Below are 19216 nucleotides of genomic sequence, written 5' to 3'. Positions count from 1 at the left end.
GCTACTTTGGTAGTCTTTGATTGAAAGTTGACAATATTAAGTGCCTCCTACTTGCCAGGCACTATGCTAAGTTCTGAGGGGCATTAAAAAAAAGACTCCCTTCCTTCAAGGAGTTTAGAATTATAATACACAATAGGAGGCTAAAGGGAATGGATTCAGTTCTTAGCTTTGCTTTCCAATCAGAGGGATAGAGGCTGGTGATAAAATAGATGATGCTAATGAGATTTTGTAGAATGATGAAATACTCCCAAATAATGAACTAAATGGGACATAGTAGAAGAGTTGAAGAAAATCCAAAATACTACAACCAGGAGGAGACTCTGGAGAGAGAAAAGATATTATTAAATCCTTGTGTTATTGGAGATGTGAGTTGCCTTGGCTACCTGTGTCCCCTAAACATATTCCTGATAAGTCTGGCTTCATTCTTCCCTCAGGGATTGTGTATATTCATGAGAGACTATGCCCCTGATCATTGGGAGAAGTGCTTTGTAACCACTGATCTTGCAATGTCATTTGAGTTCTTTGCTTAAAAAATGTAATCTACTAGCTAAATAAAGGGAGGCACACCAGTAAGACCTTGTGATCTAGAATTTAAAAGAATAGCTACTACCTACAGAGTTGCCCCTAGGACTCATAGATAGCAGCTACCACCCCTTTGGGGATTCAATCTGGTGAGGAAGGTCACAGTATGTCCTGAATTTGTTTTTAATTAAATTTTTCAAACTGAATTTTATATTTTTTCTATTTCCTATCAGTTTTCTTTTGTCTCATTTTAAAGTTGTGTATGATGTTTCCAAAATTATTTTGAAAGTTTTTAGATGATAATCTCTGATTGTCCCACCCTTGGGATACTCTCTCCACTTCCAGAAGTCACCCTCTAGAGTTAGTTACTGGTTGTAACATGGTAAGCCTAAGGCTTTTTCACTATTGGAGAAGATTTTCAGTTCTTATCTCTCACTCCCATTTTCTTCCCTTATATCTAGAATTTCAGCAGTATTCAATTTATTTATCAGATCAGTGATAATTAGACTCAATGTCACCTTCAGATTTAATGTCTTCAATGGTACCATTGACCTCCTTCTTAGTATCCCTTTCCTTTCATTCCATATTTGTGTCTACCATTTTTCTGGACTTCATACTTAAAACAAAATCCTTAAATTCTCTCTTGTCTTTTTTTTTTTAACCTTACCTTCCATTCTAGAATCAATACTGTGTATTGGTTCTAAGGCAGAAGAGTGGTAAAGGCTAGGAAATGGGTGTCAAGTGACTTGCCCAGGGAAGTGTATAAGGTCAGATTTGAACCTAGGACCTCCCATCTCTGGGCCTGGCCATTAGCTGCCCCCTCTCTCTTGGAAAAGTCTTCTCTTTGTGCCTTGTGGTTCTCTTTTGTGCTTCAGTGGGAAAAACTTAGAATAAGTTAATTTTATTTTTTGCCCTTTTCAATTAAAATTTCTGTCTTGTGCTCTGACCCAACTTTTTCTTGTATGTTTAAATGATTTTCAGTCTTGGCTTGTTGGTCTCCTTATTTATAAGATCTAACTTTAGTCTCAACTATGAGATCTAAACATACTACTTTTGGGACAGCTAGATGTCTCAGTGGTTTGAGAGCTAGACCTAGAGGAGGATAATTCTATGTTCAAATCTGGCTTTAGACACTTCCCAGCTGTGTGACCCTGGGCAAATCACTTGACCCCCATTGCCTAGTCCTTACCACTCTTCTGCCTTGGAACCAATGCACAGTATTGATTTCAAGATGGAAGGTAAGGGTTTTTTAAATTAAAAAAAAAAAGAATAATCATGGCAAATGGAAATTCACCTGGAAAACAGAGGATCTTTTAGATTACATAATGGTAATCTTGAGTCCCTGGCTAAAGGTGAGGGGCAGTCTTCAATCCCCACAGAAGAAGGGGGAAGTTTGTCATTAGATGTCTTCCAAAGAAATCAAGATTTGGTAGCTGCCTGGTGGAACTCCCAAGGGAAGGAGAGGCTTTGGGGCTAGGGAACAATGAATTGGTGCAAAGAGAATCCCCATATCACTTCAGGCCAAGGAACAGAGTATATTCAAGAAACTTCTGACCTCTTAGCTACCTTGTCATAGATTATCCAGACCTGTGATGGGGATTGGTGATATCTCTGGACATACTATCATCTGTGTTGTGAAGCTGAAGTTCCTGGTACTTCACCATGCTTGTCTTTTATCAGAAGATCTACTTTGGCCTGGCCCTGATAATACCCTCACTCTATGAATTTTTCTTTTAAAAAGATTGTATTCTTTTATATTTGTTTGATTTTTTTAAAGCTCCTCCTCCAGGGCACTTATGCTTGCTTCTTTCTGAAATCTGAAGAATGCAGAGAGAGATACATTTTCTGAAATGTATCCTTTTTAATAATAAAGTTTCTTTTATTGCATATATATGGTCCATAAGTGCTTTCTGCATTCTAATCCTAAACCCTGAATTACTGGATTGATCTGATTTAGATCTGGTCCAGGATACCAGAATCACCTCCTATTCTATCCCTTCCCCTCCTCCCACAGTACTTTCATCAGGGATCCTGCTTCAGTAGAAACTTATCTTTTATCAAGGCAGGCAAGTACTATTTAGTTTAGTCCCTAAAATAGTGATGATGAACCTTTTACAGACTGAGTACCCAAACTGTAACCCTTATACTTGCATGTGAGCCCCTGCCTTACACCAGACAGGGGAGGGAGGAAACTCTCCCATTGGGCTGCTGGGCAGAAGGTCTGGTAATATGAGAAATGTCGTCAGGCATGATGGAGAGGGGGAGGGGTACAGCCCCCTCCAGAATATGTGCCATAGGTTTGCCATTGTGGCCCTAAAAATGATAGGCCACACCTGAGAAACTTTTACTGATTTTGTTGGCTTTTCAAAAGTAGATGGTCTATGACCATATCTTTATCCTCTATATCTGTGATGGTGAATCTATGGCATGTGTGCCAAAGATGACATTCAGAGACTTCTGTGGGCACTTGAAGGCTCCTGACTTGGTCAGCTGGGAGCCTGGTCCTACCCCTGAACATAGGAGGTGGGACATTCTAGCCTCTCTCCACCATCCCAGGGGCTGAGTACCTCCCCACCACTCCACCTCCTTCAGCCCTGAGCATTGAGCCCTGAGGGGCACAGCAGCTTGGCCCAGGGCTAGTAGCCTGGTCTCACCCTCCAAACAGAAGGGGAGGGTATGGGGCTATGGGGCAATGGAGCTCAGCCCCATCCCTGAAGACATGGGTGAGTGGGCACTGCATGCAGTTAGAGGGTGGGACATGCAGTTGGGAGAGGGCCTGGCAGAGGCACTCAGTCCTGGAGTGGGGTCTGGCACTCCATCTTTAAAAAGTTCACCATCACTGCACCAGGCTAATCCATTTGGCCCAGTATATCTTGTTTCTTTCCTATTGAGAAGACTTGCCTATTAAAGTCACAGACTGCCTTTTTCCACTTCAGCTAAAACCAACACCAAATATTGTGTCTGGCCCAACTCAGGTTAGGCCAGTGGTTCAGGTTTGGGATCTGAACAAAAGGAGATATTTGCAGATCAGAAGTGTCAAATTCCAGTGAGAGTGAAGCTTGAACCATATTAAAATGCAATTGGGAAATGTTTGATAAAATAAAGATACAGTTCAACACAGTTGATGTTAATTTGTTTTTTAAGTCAATTTGTGTCAAAGATATGTTTCTAGTTGAGTTTAAAATCACTGTTGCAGACCACTCACTTTCCCAAAAATTGATGTTTTAACAATAGTACTTTTGCTTAGCAAGTGCTAGTTCACAGACAAATTCCCACTAGTTTCCATATGGAAATGTGTCTGGTCATTAGGGCATATTAGGTTAGATGGGGTTAGTGATTTGAATTTTACATTTTTAGATATGGGAGAGGCTAAACTGTCTTTTTATATTGATGGCTATGGCATATCTACCAAGGCTGAGGGACTCTAGACTACCCATGAGCTATTTTTCAAAATGTCACAAATGGATGGGAAACTGTTAGCTTGAGCCCTTGGCCCCAGACCAGTTAAGCTTTGGGGACAATTTCCTCGACTTTGTGGGGGAAACTAATACAGATTACATGACACGGACCTTAATAAGCCACTTCAGAGCTCGTACCCTGTCTTATTTATCTTTGTTTCCTTTACTGTTACTGTGGATAAATGTAAAGATTAAAATTTAGGGAGACTGAGGCAGGTAGAAATTAGTTTCTCTCTGCAAGGAGTATTATATTTTATGAGGTTTATTAAAGGTTGAGAATTTAAGACTATACAAGTAAGAAAAGGCACATGCCAGGTGGGCCATAAGGCCTGCCCAAAATTTCACTCACATCATGAGGCGCTTCTGTTTGCCAGGGGAGACAGGAAGTAAAAGAGACCCCGCCTACGGGGAAGACCCTTTAAATAAAATTTTGCTCTTGTCCCAGGTCAGAATTTAGTGAGATTAGAGGGCATTCTGGGAGCTAGCAAAGACTCCTGGGGAATGGAGTCCAGAGTTCAAATCTCAATTTTACATAAAGCAGATAAGGGAAAAAAAAGCTAATAATACTTTCTGGATTCCAGGATGAGGTATGAAGAAAAGAACATAAATATTTTTACTCTGAAGACAATTCCAAATCAGTTCTCAAAATGTCACATGTTAAATTACATGAAAATATAGACAATATAGTAGTTCCTCCTGTTGTGCCTGGGAAAGCTATATGAAATCTTACTGACAGTAGTCCTTTCCCAGAAAGAATGTCTTACATGTGTGATTCTTCTTTGAAGTGGATGGCAGGTAGTAGGTGAAATTTTGAAACAGAAGAAATTTGGTTTTGGTGCTTCTCTTCTCAGGCTCCTACCTCCTTACAGGTGCTTGTTTTTTTGTTTTGTTTTTATTCCAGCAGTACATTGCTTTTAGATAATGGTCCTAATCCCCATTAAAATGAATTCAATTTATATTCATTCCTTTAAATAGTGAGAACTATGTACAAGGCATAGTACTGGACATTGTGAAGCCTACAAAAAGTATTAAATGGGATATTCGGGGAAGACTAGCATAGCTGATGTGAGGTCTTGCTGAGCTGCTTTTCTCCTTTGGTGCCCACCTGCCACCCAGCTCTCACTTGTGGTTCTAAGAAGCTGTTGCATGAACAATCACCATATTCTAGTAAACCAGCTTGGTAGGCAAGTTAAACCAGGTTGAGGGTAACAGACAGAACTTAAGCTTATTTGTAGAGTTAAAGGGGTTAAAATCCCTGACATGTGAAGATGAGAACAATTTTGTCCAAAGGCAGTGTTAACTGGTGCTTTTGTGTGCTTAGACCTTGGTTAGGAAGCAAAAGTCATCCATTGCATTCTAAGCTATCACTAGTCATCTTGACTTTTGTCTTGTCCCTTGACTTTGATGACTCTGGAGGAGAGAGTGAAGCTGACAGCTTTGTTCAACTCTGCCTCACTTAAATCTAATTTATACTCAAGTCAAAAGGCATCACCAGTGGGGACAGCTGGGTAGCTCAGTGGATTGAGAGCCAGGCCTAGAGACAGGAGGTCTCTATATACTTCCTCATATACTTCCTAGCTGTGTGACCCTGGGCAAGTCACTTACCCCCCATTGCCCAGACCTTACCATTCTTCTGCCTTAGAATCAATACACACTTCTAAGACAGAAGGTAAGGGTTAAAAACAACAACAACAACAACAATAACACCAGTGATGTTATTTTGGTCCTCTTCAACTAAGGAGGACAACCACCAATCAACACAATCCATTTTGGAGATATAGTTGAAAAATTAAATAGCTACTGGAGAACTGCCAAATATATGGTACAGGTGAAGGTGTAGGAGTCCAGTGAAGAGAGAGATGACTGGGCCAGGTCTTTTGGGGAAGGCCTTATAAAAGTGATTGGACTTACTTGACCCAGAAAGATAACTGGGGTAATAGCTAGTTTGTATAGTGCTTTAAGGTTTTCAAAGTGATGCACATATTATTTTACTTGATAACATTTAGATGGAAGAGGTGGAAAGGCAATCTTGGTTAAGGTGAGGGAGTAGACCAATGAGGTGGTATAAGGTGTCTGAGAGGCTTGCCCAACAAACGCATAGATACTAAGTTGCAGTGCCTGGATTCCCATCTCTAAATGAACTTTTCCCAAGCAACAGAGTTTCAAAATCTAGTCACTAGGAGGAGGTGGAGGGCCTACCCTTCGGAATTAGAAATTGGTCCTACATTTTAGTTTGTGATTTTTCTATAATCAGTCCCTACATTGTCCTCTTATTGCTAAGGGGGTGAAGTGTCACTCTCATTTTGCAACTAGAAAGTAAGCTACTGGAGGGGCTAAAACTATCCTATACTATGGGGTAGCCTAGGCACTTAAAGAAAACTCGTGGAACGGATTCCATGTTCCTTCCCTCCCTGGCTCCACAACATCTCTCTACTTTTATGTCCTTCCATCCTCTACTTTAACCTTAGCCCAAACTCCAAGGGAAAAGGGGCTAAATCGTCTCTCCCCGCCCTCAACCTCGTCCCGGCTTCTGGCCGTGAACGAGATCTCTCAGTAAGCCCAGCAGTGATTGGACCATCGGCGGACTCGCTCCAAGACGGCCAATGGTGTTGCTTCCTGTTGCTGGGTGGGTGACGCCCTAAAAACCGCTGTTTCATTGGGAAGTGATCTGGAAAGGTGGGTTCAGGACCCGGTAGGTGAACATTAGCCTCAGACCCCCTCGCCCGGATCCTGTCCTGGGATGGGGGAGGAGGTGGTAATCGCAGGCATCCCCTCTGCTGAGGGGGCTTTTTGACAAAGGCAGGTGAATTCGGTCGCAGGTGGCGGCGGGGCAGGGGAGAGGGTGGTGCGCACGGGGCGGCCCGGCCAGTGACTGTGGCACGTGAGACTACGGCGAGAAGCCGGACCCCTCCTCCCTGCCCAGTTACACCCGAGCGGCCGCACTTCGTGCTTCCTCCGCGGGCAGGTAGGCGAACGGGTGGACAGCCATTCTCCCCGAATCCCAGGAGCGGGAAGTGAGGGATGGATTCCCAGACCCTGCGTCCCAGCCTGGAGCTCAGCCGCCCCAGGTTGGGAGGGGCGTCGCTGGGGGCCGGCCCCCAGACGGGCCCGGGAGTGGCTCTGTAGTTTTACCGGGAAAGATTTTCTTTAGAGTGGCCCCACTGAAGCCTCTTCTTATCAAAAAGTTTCTGTCCCAGATAGTGGAGGGGGACGGGAGTTGGATTAAATGAAAACTCAAACTTTTATTCCCCCCCCCCCAAAAAAAAGAACACGTGTTAAAACTGAGTGGGGGCCAAGTGAGCAGCAGACTTTACACTTGTTCAAAAATTTCCCAAAGTATGATGGTCGAGGTCAGAGCACCCTTCCCCTTATAGAATGCAAGTTCCTTGAAGAACTGTTTCATTTCTGCCACCTGGACTTAGCTTTCAGTTGTTCTTTCGTTTCAGTCGTGTCTGCCTCTACATTCCTCCATTTGAAGTTTTCTTGGCATTTCTTTCTCCAGTTCATTTTATAGATGAGTTAACTGAAGCAAACAGTTAAGTAACTTGCCCTGAGTCACTCATCTAGTGTCTGAGGCAGAATTTGAACTGAAGTCCTTCTGACAGTCAGGCTGGGTTCTCTAGCTGCCCCCACATATAGCTACTACTTAATAAACACATGACTGATTAGTAAATTGTTGAATGGAGTCTGGCCATCTGCATTTTTTTTTTAAAGGGTGGGGGAAAGGGTAAAAATACACTGATTCTCAAAGCTGGAAAAAGGAACAGGTGTGGTATAAGAAGCTGTCACCTCAGTTGACTCATCTGTGAATTTGGGATGATGCCTCCTTAAAGAGATGCTTTGAAATAAAAGAATGATTCAGATTTATGGCCATTCTGAGTAGGTGATGTGCACTCAGCTCCTTTAAAGTCACGTTGCTGGGGCTTAGAACAGAGAAACTTTGGATTTGGATAGAATTGGATATATAAGACTTTTTCTCTTTTATAAGAGAACAGAGACTTGAATAAATTTATTTCTCCCAAGCACTTACTGTTTAATCTGTTAGTTTAAAATACCAGGTGGGCATAGAGTATTGTCAGTACTTTGTGTACCCTTTATACTTTCTTAAAAATCAACTTTAAATTAGTCTTCCCAGTACTCCTCTTTGAGAAAATGGCTTTAAAGGAGCAGCCAGGCTGCCTGTTGTGCTAACCAGCTTCTGGTTAAAATCATCATTTTCCCATGTCACTATCACTAATTAATTTGGGAATATTACAGGTTGCACTTGGATACTTCTACCTTAGGGGCCATTTTCTTTTTTGGCTAGGCAGGCATCTTGTACTCATTGAAGTAAAAGATACTTATTAACTCCACAGGTGATGTCACTAACAATTTAGTTGGCAAGATTTCAGCTGAGTGCAATTAACTTCACAGTACTTTCCCCCTTGTCTTCTTTACTAGCAAGTAAATTCATTTTGACATTTGCTGTATAAGACCCTGTGCTAGTCAATGAGTAGTAGTATGAAAATGACTAAGACACAGATCCTGCTGTCAAGGAGTTTTTAGTCTAATACAAGATTTACACAATAATCACAAACTTTCTGTCAGAAGCAGGATTTGATCCCCTTTCTAATTGCAATTCCAGTGTTCTATCTACTGTGCTAATACTGCTTCTCATGATACAAGCAGATTGTGATGAATGACACTTTTATTTTGCAAAGATATGGGCTAGATGACAATATATCATATGAATTTGGAACTGGTATAATAACTAGAGATAGATGAATTGATGTCAGTATAAACCAAGTGCCATGGAACTTAAGTTTAAAAAGAATTGGGGATAGTTAGGTGGATTGAGAACCAGATCTAGAGATGGGAAGTCTTGGATTCAAATTTGACCTCAGACACTTCTAAGTGTATGATGCTGGGCAAGTCACTTAACCCCAGTTGCTTAGTCCTTGCCCCTCTTCTGTCTTAAAATTGGTACTAAGACAAAAGGTAAGAGTTTTAGGAAATTGGTAACTGGATTTCATTATAATTTTTTTCTTTGCTGTCCTTTATATTTTGGCCTATGCATTTAAAAAATTCCTGGGAAGGGACACATAGGCCTCACCATGATACAGAAAAGGTTTAGAAACCCTGACTTAGAGGTAGTTGCTCCAAGGATCTGCCCTTTGATGTTCAGCATTTTTATCTGGCTTCTGTGAAAGCAGAAAAGACATACTTGTCAAATTTATAAAAATGACATGATGTTTGGATAACTAGTATGTTATATATAATAGTCTGGATCCAAAAAGCTCATCAGACTAGAATGATACACTGTACTGAATAAAATTTCAACATGGGTTCAGCAAGTCAACTTCACAAGTACAGATTGGGGTAGACATGTCTAGACAACAATTTGTGTGGGGACAATTCTGAAGCAAGCTTTTCAGGAGTCAATTTGACATAGAAGCCAAACAAGTGAATGCGTTGCAAAGTTGCCTTTTTTTTTCAGTGTCCAAAAAAAAAAAGGAATATAATATACTCTGTTCTGGCTATATCTGTGTTTAGCTTGGGGTGCCATGTTTTAGGAAAATCATAGACAAGCTAAATAAAGAGCTAGACCAGAAAAAGGATTGTAGAGGACTATAGAATGTATCCTGTGAAAACTGGTTAAATGAATAAATACCTTAAGTAATTAATATATGTAAAACATTCAAGATACAAATACAAAATTGAGACAGTCTTTACCCTCAAAGAGCTTGCATTCAGATGGCAAGACAACACTTCTAGGGAGTGGTGGCCAAGAAAGGGTGTTTTGGTCTAGAAAGTCAGGGATGGTAAATAAGTCAGGGACCATTGGTAAATGGAGCCATGAGGAAATTTACCAACATCATTATTTTGGAAGCATTGGCAGTATTTTTTTGTTTATAATTCCTAGAGCAGGTTACTGGTAGTATATACTGCAGGGCAGATGGCGATAGCTAGAAGGAAGCCTACTGGTGATCTGGAGCTGGTAAAATAAAGGGTGCTATGAGTTTGGGCTTATTCACTCAGTTAAGATGGCTCAGTCTCAATGGGGGAGTTTCAAAGTTGAATGGATGATTCATATGATTCATATGTAATTGCAATCTTTGGAGGTTCAGTAGTAAAAGTGTATAGCCAATCACATGCCCTACAGCAAGAAGATGGTGACTTCTTTGTTGTATAGTTGAGATTTAAAACTATATCAGCAAATCAGGTCACAACTTAACTTTTGGATTCTGTTTGCATTTGTGTACAAATATACTAGCAATCAATAAATACTGGTTAAGTGCCTACTATGTGCAAGACACTATGTTAAGCATTTGGGGAAATTAAGACAAAAATGAAAGCCCCTATCCTCAAGGAGTATCCATTTTTTGCACAGGGGAGGGTGGTGGGGAGGACACAAAATCTACATATATAAGTTTATACAAAGTATAAGGTAGTTTTGGGAAACTGTAGCCCCTAGATGAATCAGGAGATGTCTCATGGAGTCAAAGCAGCATAAAAAAATGAACAGAGAACAGAAGAAGGATACATAAACAAGGCAATTTTGTTACTATTTTATATTGAATATGCTTTTAAAATATGTATCTAGTTTCCAGATTCACATATAGTATCCTCTTTGTATTTTCACCTATTTGTTGCTCTTTTCCAACAGAAAATAAAATGCATTTTTATAGGCTTTATGTAGAAGTGTGAGATGAGCTTTGAAAGAAAAGTTAGGGCTTCTAAGGCATAATTGAGGAGGATATACATTTCTTTGGTAGTCAGCCTATGCAAAGTCAAGGAGAAAGTAGATGAAATGTCTTGTGCAAGGAATAGCAAAAAAAAAATATTTTTGTTGGATTATAGGGTGTGTGGAGGGAAGTATAATATGTAATGAAGCTGGAAAAGTAGATTATAGCCTGATTGTAAAGGGTTTTAAATGCCAGAGATAGGATCTCATTGCATTTGATCCCATAAGTAATGAACTGCTATAGTTGATTAAGTAGGACAGTGACATGGTCAGATTTGGGCTTTAAAATGTCACTTTGGCAGCTGTGTGGAGGTTGGATTGGACAGAAAGAGACTTTAAGCAGGGAGATTAATTAGGAGGCTATTGCAGTTGGTCGGGCAAGAGGTGATGAGGACTTGAACTAAGGTGGTTGCCATTTGAATGGAGAGAGAAGAAGATGAATGAAAGGGATGTTTTGGAGTTAAAAATAAAGACTTGACAACTGATTGGATATGTAGGAAAAAGGAGAAAGAGGCCTTAAGGACAATTCTGACATTGATAACTCAAATGACTGGAAGTTGGTAAGGGGCACAAATTTGGGAGAAAATTGTTTTATACATCAGGCAGCTTCTGCTCTGGGATTTAAAGATTTGAGCATGTTACTCCAGAAAGGTCTGAGACCACTACCATATGGTGGAAAGCTGGAATAGTAGTAACTTGTTTATATAATCTTTTACTGTTTATGAAGACTTTCCCCCTCATAAATAACTGTGAGAGAAGTGTTGCAAATTCCTCTTTTACAGATAAGGAAACTGAAGATCATGGAGGGCAAATCAGTAGTTTGCATCTTTTAACTGATAGAGCTGACATGGAACCCATGTTTTCTCATCCAAATTGGATTCTTTTTCCTAGATGTTTTCTAGATGGAGGGTAGTGGCCATTAGTTTTATTGCAAGTAGATGTGATGCTGATAAAACTTCTTGATTCCAAAACCTGTGGCTGACTCTTTAGGGATACTGGCTCTTGTATACTCTCTAGTGTCAGGACCAAAGGACTTCTCTCTATTCCTGGACAACAAATAAATTAAAGCTGAATCAATAGGCACACCTAAGTGTAAAGCATGCCAATAAAGTTAACAAATATGAATCTCCTCATGCAATAAGTCTAGGAAGTTTTGGTTTAAAATCAGCAAAAATGAATTTTATTTTCTATTGCTTTTTGTTTTTAAACCATAGATTTCCTATGGAAATGAGATAAAAATTCTTGGTGAGGGAAATTAAAAAAGAGAATCATTTTCATAATGCTAATTATGTCAAAACTTTGGGTTCAATCAAATCAACAGATTTAGCGTCTACTACATATTGTATTAAGTAATATATGTAAAGTTCCTTCCCTTTTACTATAAATGGCAACGCCATCCCCCTCAGCCTTATAGCCTAGGAGTCATTCTGGACTAATCACCATCTCTCACCCCCTTATACAATCTGTCACCAAGGACTTATCTGGCTATCACCTTTGTAGCATCTTTCTAATATACCTCCTTTTCTTCTTTGGCACTTCCACCACTGAGGTAGGCCCTCATCAACTCATACCAGAACTTTTGCAAAAGTCTACTGGTAGATCTGCTTGCCTTAAGTCTTTTCTCATATCAATCAATCCTCTATTTAGCCACCAAAATGATTTTCCTAAAGTGTTGGTCTAACCATCTTGTCCCCACTACTCAGCAAACTCCAGTGGCTCCCTAATATCTCCAGGAGCAAATACAAAATGCTCTGTTTGATGTTCAAAGCCCTTCATAACCTAGCCCTCTCTTACCTTCCAGTCTTACATATTACTCTGATCCAGTGACATTGGCTTCTTTGTTGTTCCATCTCCCTGTTCTAGAAATTTTCTCCATGTGACCTTCATGCCTGGAATGCTTTCTCTCCTCTTTTCTGCCTATTGGTTTCTCTAGCTTGATTTAAGGTCCAAATAAGATCTCATCCTTTACAGTAAGCCTTTCCCTAACCCCTCTTAATTCTAGTGTCTTTCCTGCCAATTATTTCCTATTAATCTGTATATAGCTTGTTTGTATATTTGTTGTCTTCCCCATTAGATTGTGAGCTCCTCAAGAGTAGAGACCATTTTTACTCTCTTTTGTATCCCCAGCTCTTAGCACATTATCTGGCACAAAACAAGCCCTTTATACATGTTGATTATTGGCTTCATATTCATAATTTCTTACTGTTGAATATTTGTTCAGCTATTCCCCAATCAATCAGCACTTGCTTTGCTTCTCTTTTATGAAACAAATATGGTACTGATACCTAAACCAGGAAGAGCAAAAATAGAGAAAGAAAATTATAGGCCAACTTTATTAATGAATATAAATACAAACCTCCTAAATAAAATATTAGGAGACTATAATAGCTTATCACAAAGATTACACATTATGACCAAATAAATATGCAGGGATGGTTTAATGTAAAGAGAACTATTAACCTAATTGATTATATCAACAACAAAAGTAAAAGTATTGATTATATCAATAGATGTAGAAAAAGCTTTTATTTTTTTTAACATTATTTTATTTGGTCATTTCCAAACATTATTCATTGGAAACAAAGATCATTTTCTTTTCTTCCCTCCCCCCCTCCCACCACCTCTCCCATAGCCAACATGCGATGATCACTGGGTATCTAGAAAAAGCTTTTAACAAAATACAACACTTATCCCTATGAAAAACACTTGAAAGCATGTGTTAATGGATTTTTTCTTAGAATGGTAAGAGCTATATACCTGTCAACATGGAAATATAGAAATCCCCAGTTTACTTAGTTTAAAGGTATAAACCCCAGGTTTTGACCTTGTCACAGGAGAGGTTTCCCCTTGAGGGAAGGTCCCACTTCACCAGACAATAGACATTCACTTCAAGTAGGAGGCAGATCCCACCAGGAAGTCTAGTAGCTCTTTTGTCTCCAGAAGCCTTTCCCAGTATATTACACCCTCCTTACTAAGGATCAAACTTGGGACCTTCAGCTTGCAAGACTGAGGCGCCAAAACTGAAGTGAATGTATTGTCTGGTGAAGTGGGACCTTCCCTCAAGGGGAAACCTCTCTTGTGACAAGGTCAAAACCTGGGGTTTATACCTTTATTTTTTTTTAAATATATTTTATTTGATCATTTCCAAGCATTATTCGTTAAAGACATAGATCATTTTCTTTTCCTCCCCCCCACCCCCCATAGCCGATGCGTAAGTCCACTGGGCATTAGATGTTTTCTTGATTTGAACCCATTGCTTTGTTGATAGTATTTGCATTAGAGTGTTCATTTAGAGTCTATCCTCTGTCATGTCCCCTCAACCTCTGTATTCAGGCAGTTGCTTTTTCTCGGTGTTTCCACTCCCATAGTTTATCCTTTGCTTATGAATGGTGGTTTTTTCTCCTGGATCCCTGCAAGTTGTTCAGGGACATTACACCGCCACTAATGGAGAAGTCCATTACGTTCGATTATACCACAGTGTATTAGTCTCTGTGTACAATGTTCTCCTGGTTCTGCTCCTCTCGCTCTGCATCACTTCCTGGAGGTTGTTCCAGTCTCCATGGAACTCCTCCACTTTGTTATTCCTTTTAGCACAATAGTATTCCATCACCAACATATACCACAGTTTGTTCAGCCATTCCCCAATTGATGGGCATCCCCTCGTTTTCCAGTTTTTGGCCACCACAAAGAGCGCAGCTATGAATATTTTTGTACAAGTCTTTGTGTCCATTATCTCTTTGGGGTACAGACCCAGCAGTGCTATGGCTGGGTCAAAGGGTAGATATTCTTTTGTCGCCCTTTGGGCATAGTTCCAAATTGCCCTCCAGAATGGTTGGATCAGTTCACAGCTCCACCAGCAATGAATTAATGCCCCTACTTTGCCACATCCCCTCCAGCATTCATTACTTTCCTTTGCTGTTATGTTAGCCAATCTGCTAGGTGTGAGGTGATACCTCAGAGTTGTTTTGATTTGCATCTCTCTGATTATAAGCGATGTAGAACACTTCTTCATGTGCTTGTTAATAGTTTTGATTTCTTTATCTGAGAACTGCCTATCCATTTCCCTTGCCCATTTATCAATTGGAGAATGGCTTGATTTTTTGTACAATTGATTTAGCTCATTATAAATATGAGTAATTAAACCTTTGTCAGAGGTTTCTATGAAGATTTTTTCCCAATTTGTTGTTTCCCTTCTGATTTTAGTTATATTGGTTTTGTTTGTACAAAAGCTTTTTAGTTTGATGTAGTCAAAATTATTTATTTTACATTTTGTGATTCTTTCTATATCTTGCTTGGTTTTAAAGCCTTTCCCCTCCCAAAGGTCTGACATGTATACTATTCTGTGTTTACCCAATTTACTTATGGTTTCCTTCTTTATGTTTAAGTCACTCACCCATTTTGAATTTATCTTGGTGTAGGGTGTGAGGTGTTGATCTATTCCTAGTCTCTCCCACACTGTCTTCCAATTTTCCCAACAGTTTTTATCGAATAGTGGATTTTTGTCCCAAAGGCTGGGATCTTTGGGTTTATCATATACTGTCTTGCTGAGGTCGCTTTCCCCCAGTCTATTCCACTGATCTTCCTTTCTGTTTCTTAGCCAGTACCAAATTGTTTTGATGACTGCTGCTTTGTAATATAGTTTTAGGTCAGGGACTGCAAGGCCCCCATCATATGTGTTTTTTTTTTCATTATTTCCCTGGATATCCTTGATCTTTTGTTCTTCCAAATGAACTTTGTTATGGTTTTTTCTAAATCAGTGAAGAAGGGTTTATACCTTTAAACTAAGTAAACTGGGGATTTCTATATTTCCATGTTGACATACCTAAAACCATCAGTAAATATCTGTAATGGGGATAAACTAGAAGTCTTTCCTTTAAGTTTGGGAGTGAAACAAAGATGCCCATTGTCACCAATATTATTTAATATTGTATTAGAAATGCTAGCAATAGTAATAAGAGAATAAAAAGAAATTGAAGGAATCAAAATAGACAATGAGGTAATAAAACTATCCTTTTGCTACTTTCAAAAAGTGTTGCTATTAATATTTTTGTGTATATTGAAACTTTTGTTCTTCTGTCCTTTATCTCCTTGGGGTATATTCTGTTGCAAAAGAAATGGTTGGACCAATTCACAGCTTTGATAACACTGAATTAGTTTGCCCTGTCTTCCCATTGTTTTATAATTTTATAATTTTTTAGTTTTGTTATCTTTGCTAGTCTAATTGACTTGAGTTGAAACCTCAGTGTTCTTCTAATCTGCATTTCTTTTATTAGTGATTTGGATCATTCTTCCATTTGCTTATTTTTTTTTTTTATAAAACCCTTACCTTCCGTCTTGGAGTCAATACTGTGTATTGGCTCCAAGGCAGAAGATTGGTAAAGGCTAGGCAATGGGGGTCAAGTGACTTGCCCAGGGTCACACAGCTAGGAAGTGGCTGAGGCCAGATTTGAACCTAGGACCTCCCGTCTCTAGGGCTGACTCTTAATCCACTGAGCTACCCAGCTGCCCCCCCATTTGCTTATTAATAGTTTGCATTTCTTCTTTTGAAAACTTCCTGTTAATATCATTTGACTACTTATTTACTGAGGTTGAATTATCTTGCCATAAGAATTTTTCCCAGGCTTGGAAAATCCTGAGCTCTACTCTCAAATTGCCCCCCAAAACTTGACTCCTCTCCCTTGGTTTAGCCATTTATAGGCTCTGATAATACTAATCTGTAATATTATATTTAGACAGTAGGTGCCACCATCTACCTATAATGTGCTGTAGTTTGAAAATTCCCAAGTTCAAGGTATTAAATTATACAAAAATCAATAATTTACTACCTTACTAGCTTTGTAGGTTTAAAATCATGAATATTGTATTTATTTGGATAGAGCTCCAGGACTTGGGACAGATATCTCTTGATACCTCCAAGCCTTCCTCACTGACCCTAAATAAGATTTTTTCTTAGCTAAGAGCAAAGGATTTACTTAAGAGCTGCTGCTAATCTAGAAACATAATTCAGGTCTCTAGATTGCTTGCCACTTACCAAAGTTATTATGATCTAGCTGTTTCTCTCAGTATAGGGTTTAATTCTGTTACCTTCATATCCCCTCTTAAAAAATTTTAACACCTAAGGGGTTGGGTAAGCAAAGCTGAAAGAAGTCATGAAATGTGAAACTAAAAATATGGACAGAACTCAATATTTCAGTGACCTTTTTTCTTGGTTAAAAACAAGTAAATACCCAGTGGGATTTGGGGAGACCCCATCAGGGTGTTAGTACTCCTGGGTTCTTTTTTGCTATCAACCACTGAATGAAATGTTATCTTTCCTTCTCAGGCCTAGTAGTGAAGTTGGCCATGATCAGTGGTTGCTTTGAACAAAGAAAAGATTCAGCTTCTCTCATTTTCCCTTCCTCCCGATGGCACTGATAGCTCTCCTAGATAAAATTAAGAGATAGCAGCTTGTGGGCTATTTAGAGGGGAGTGGTAACACCCACTGACTCATCAACATCTCTTCACTCAGGAGGCCAGTAATTGACAGATTGGAGAGGAGTGAATGGTGCTGGCTGCTTAATAGGCTGAGTGAGGATTGAAAGCATTCTCTGGTTTAAATGGCTGCTTCTCCCCCATAATGAAAGATTAGGAATGAGGAAGCTGTATATAAAAATAGTACTTAACAGTTAACTGGAAAACAATATATTTTTGCAACTGTTGGTTCCATGAGAAAATAATTGGGTCCCAAGGCAGGGAATGACTTGTTTTCCTGAATGATTATATTGATCACTGGAGCAAAATATATACATTCCCTTTGGTAAGCAGTGGGAGGGGGAAGCTTCTGGCTGGTGTGAATGCACCACATGAAATTGAGGGAGCCACTAGAAAGGAGAGAGAGTTGTTGCATTGGAAGTGCAGGTTAATGAAGAAGAGTGCTCCTTGTGTGTGAACAGTCTTTTAGCTCTAGAATAGGATAAGATGAGAAACCAGAGGCTTGTTTCGAAAATTCTGAGCTTTTCTCAGGGGAATGGAAAAGGATTTATCCTTTAGAATCTCAGTTCCATACAGTTCACAATGTATCCATTTGTGGGATGTTTTAAAAAATTTCAATGTGAGAGACTTGTCGGTGGTGTTATGGGGTTCAGATGTGTACCCCTGGGGTTTGGAAAGTATACCTTTTGCAAGAATGCAAGACTCCAAAGTTTAGCTTAAAAACAAAAAGAGAAATTTATTAATTTAGAAAGTAATGTTGAGAATGGCCAGGAGGATAGCAAGGTGGAACAGCAAGATGGGGAGCAGTTCCTGGGAGGACAACATGAATGGAAAGGCTGTTCCCCATGAGGACAGCATGGATGGAAAAGCTGTCCTCCAGAGGACATCAGTTCTGGGGATTTTATACTCTTTAAAACAGATCCTGTGTCCTGGTGTGGACTTGACTTAGAGTGGTAAGCCCTCAGGCATTTGGTGGGGTGGGGTGGTCATCTGACTGAGGTCTGCCTGGAGGCATAAGGATTCATCTCTTTGTCCATCTTAAATCTGGAGGACTATCAAAGAGGATAAACATCTCAGGACCCTAGGGGGATCATTGGGTGTTTCTAGATTCAGAGGATGCAAAGGCCAGGGAGTTTCCCTGATAATAGTTACCCTGGGTTTCTGGGGGTACAGTGCCCATGTCAAGTGGTACATGTTTTTGTGGAGAGAGGGCCAGGCTGAGAATTAGGGGCTCCTGATTCCATCCCATGGTTTATCCCAGTTTGCTGTATGACTTTGCTTCTTGATTTTTGTTCCACTTCAAAAAAACATACCTGCCTTGATAGAGAACCATAAGAATAATTTTCTGGATGGTTAGACACTTTGTGATCTATGGGGTAGCCCAGTTTGCAAAATAGTAAAGTAACTACAAGTATTACCTTCATTCTCCCTATAAAGACAGACTATCTTAGACAGGTGTTTCCAATATTTTTCAGTTCCTCTATTCTGTGGTTTTTAGTAAATCTTCCTAAGCCCTTTTCTGGATGAAAGAAAAGTTTGAGTTTTCCATGCCAATCCACATAAGAAATAAAGAGATGAACATTTCATAAAGAAAACTGTATTTGGTACATAAACTTTTTTTTTTTTAGCATCATAATATTGCTAAAAGTTCATCATACTAGTCAGATTGTAAGACTCTTGATTCTATTTCCTGTCAACTAACATTTTTATTCTTGGTGTCATTTCTGAAAAAAGCAATCCAAATAGGTTTACCCTTCAGTTTCTTACTTTGAATTTGATTGAGGACTGAGAATCCTGATAAAAGAGAGAAGATTTTGTAATTAAAAGCCTCAGTTTGCAGTTTTTGGTTATTTTAGTTGTCAATTAACTTATCTTTTGCTGGTCATTGTTGCTAATTTTTTTCTATTTCCACATGAAAAAAGTTTCAAATCCAAACCTCATTCATTTGGTTTTGGTCAGCAAATACTTGCAGTTGCTGCTTTGAGATTTTTCAGATGTGCTATAATGCTCCTTCCCTTTTCTCCCCTGCCTGTACTACTTC

At 39.6% G+C, this 19216-nt stretch overlaps 1 protein-coding gene across 10 annotated transcripts in view; it reads left to right on the top strand.

The window, feature by feature from the left end:
- The window catches only part of DCAKD (dephospho-CoA kinase domain containing), a 53114-nt gene that overhangs the window by 2527 nt on the left and 31371 nt on the right, over positions 1-19216 (top strand). For 2 of the 10 annotated variants that reach the window (XM_007482468.3, XM_016430566.2), the window contains exon 1: positions 6804-6945. The exons of 2 other annotated variants lie outside the window; for them this stretch is intronic. The gene's annotated coding sequence lies outside the window, so the exon portion shown is untranslated. Of the gene's footprint in view, positions 1-6511; positions 6784-6803; positions 6946-19216 lie in introns of those variants that run through there. 6 more of the 10 variants (XM_007482467.3, XM_056816986.1, XM_056816990.1 and 3 more) reach the window with 6 other exon arrangements.

The sequence above is a fragment of the Monodelphis domestica genome, chromosome 2 (genome assembly GCF_027887165.1).
Source record: "Monodelphis domestica isolate mMonDom1 chromosome 2, mMonDom1.pri, whole genome shotgun sequence".
NCBI classification, from domain to species: domain Eukaryota; kingdom Metazoa; phylum Chordata; class Mammalia; order Didelphimorphia; family Didelphidae; genus Monodelphis; species Monodelphis domestica.
The sequence above is the reverse complement of the archived record's forward strand: the minus strand, read 5'-3'. Positions and strand labels throughout refer to the sequence as shown.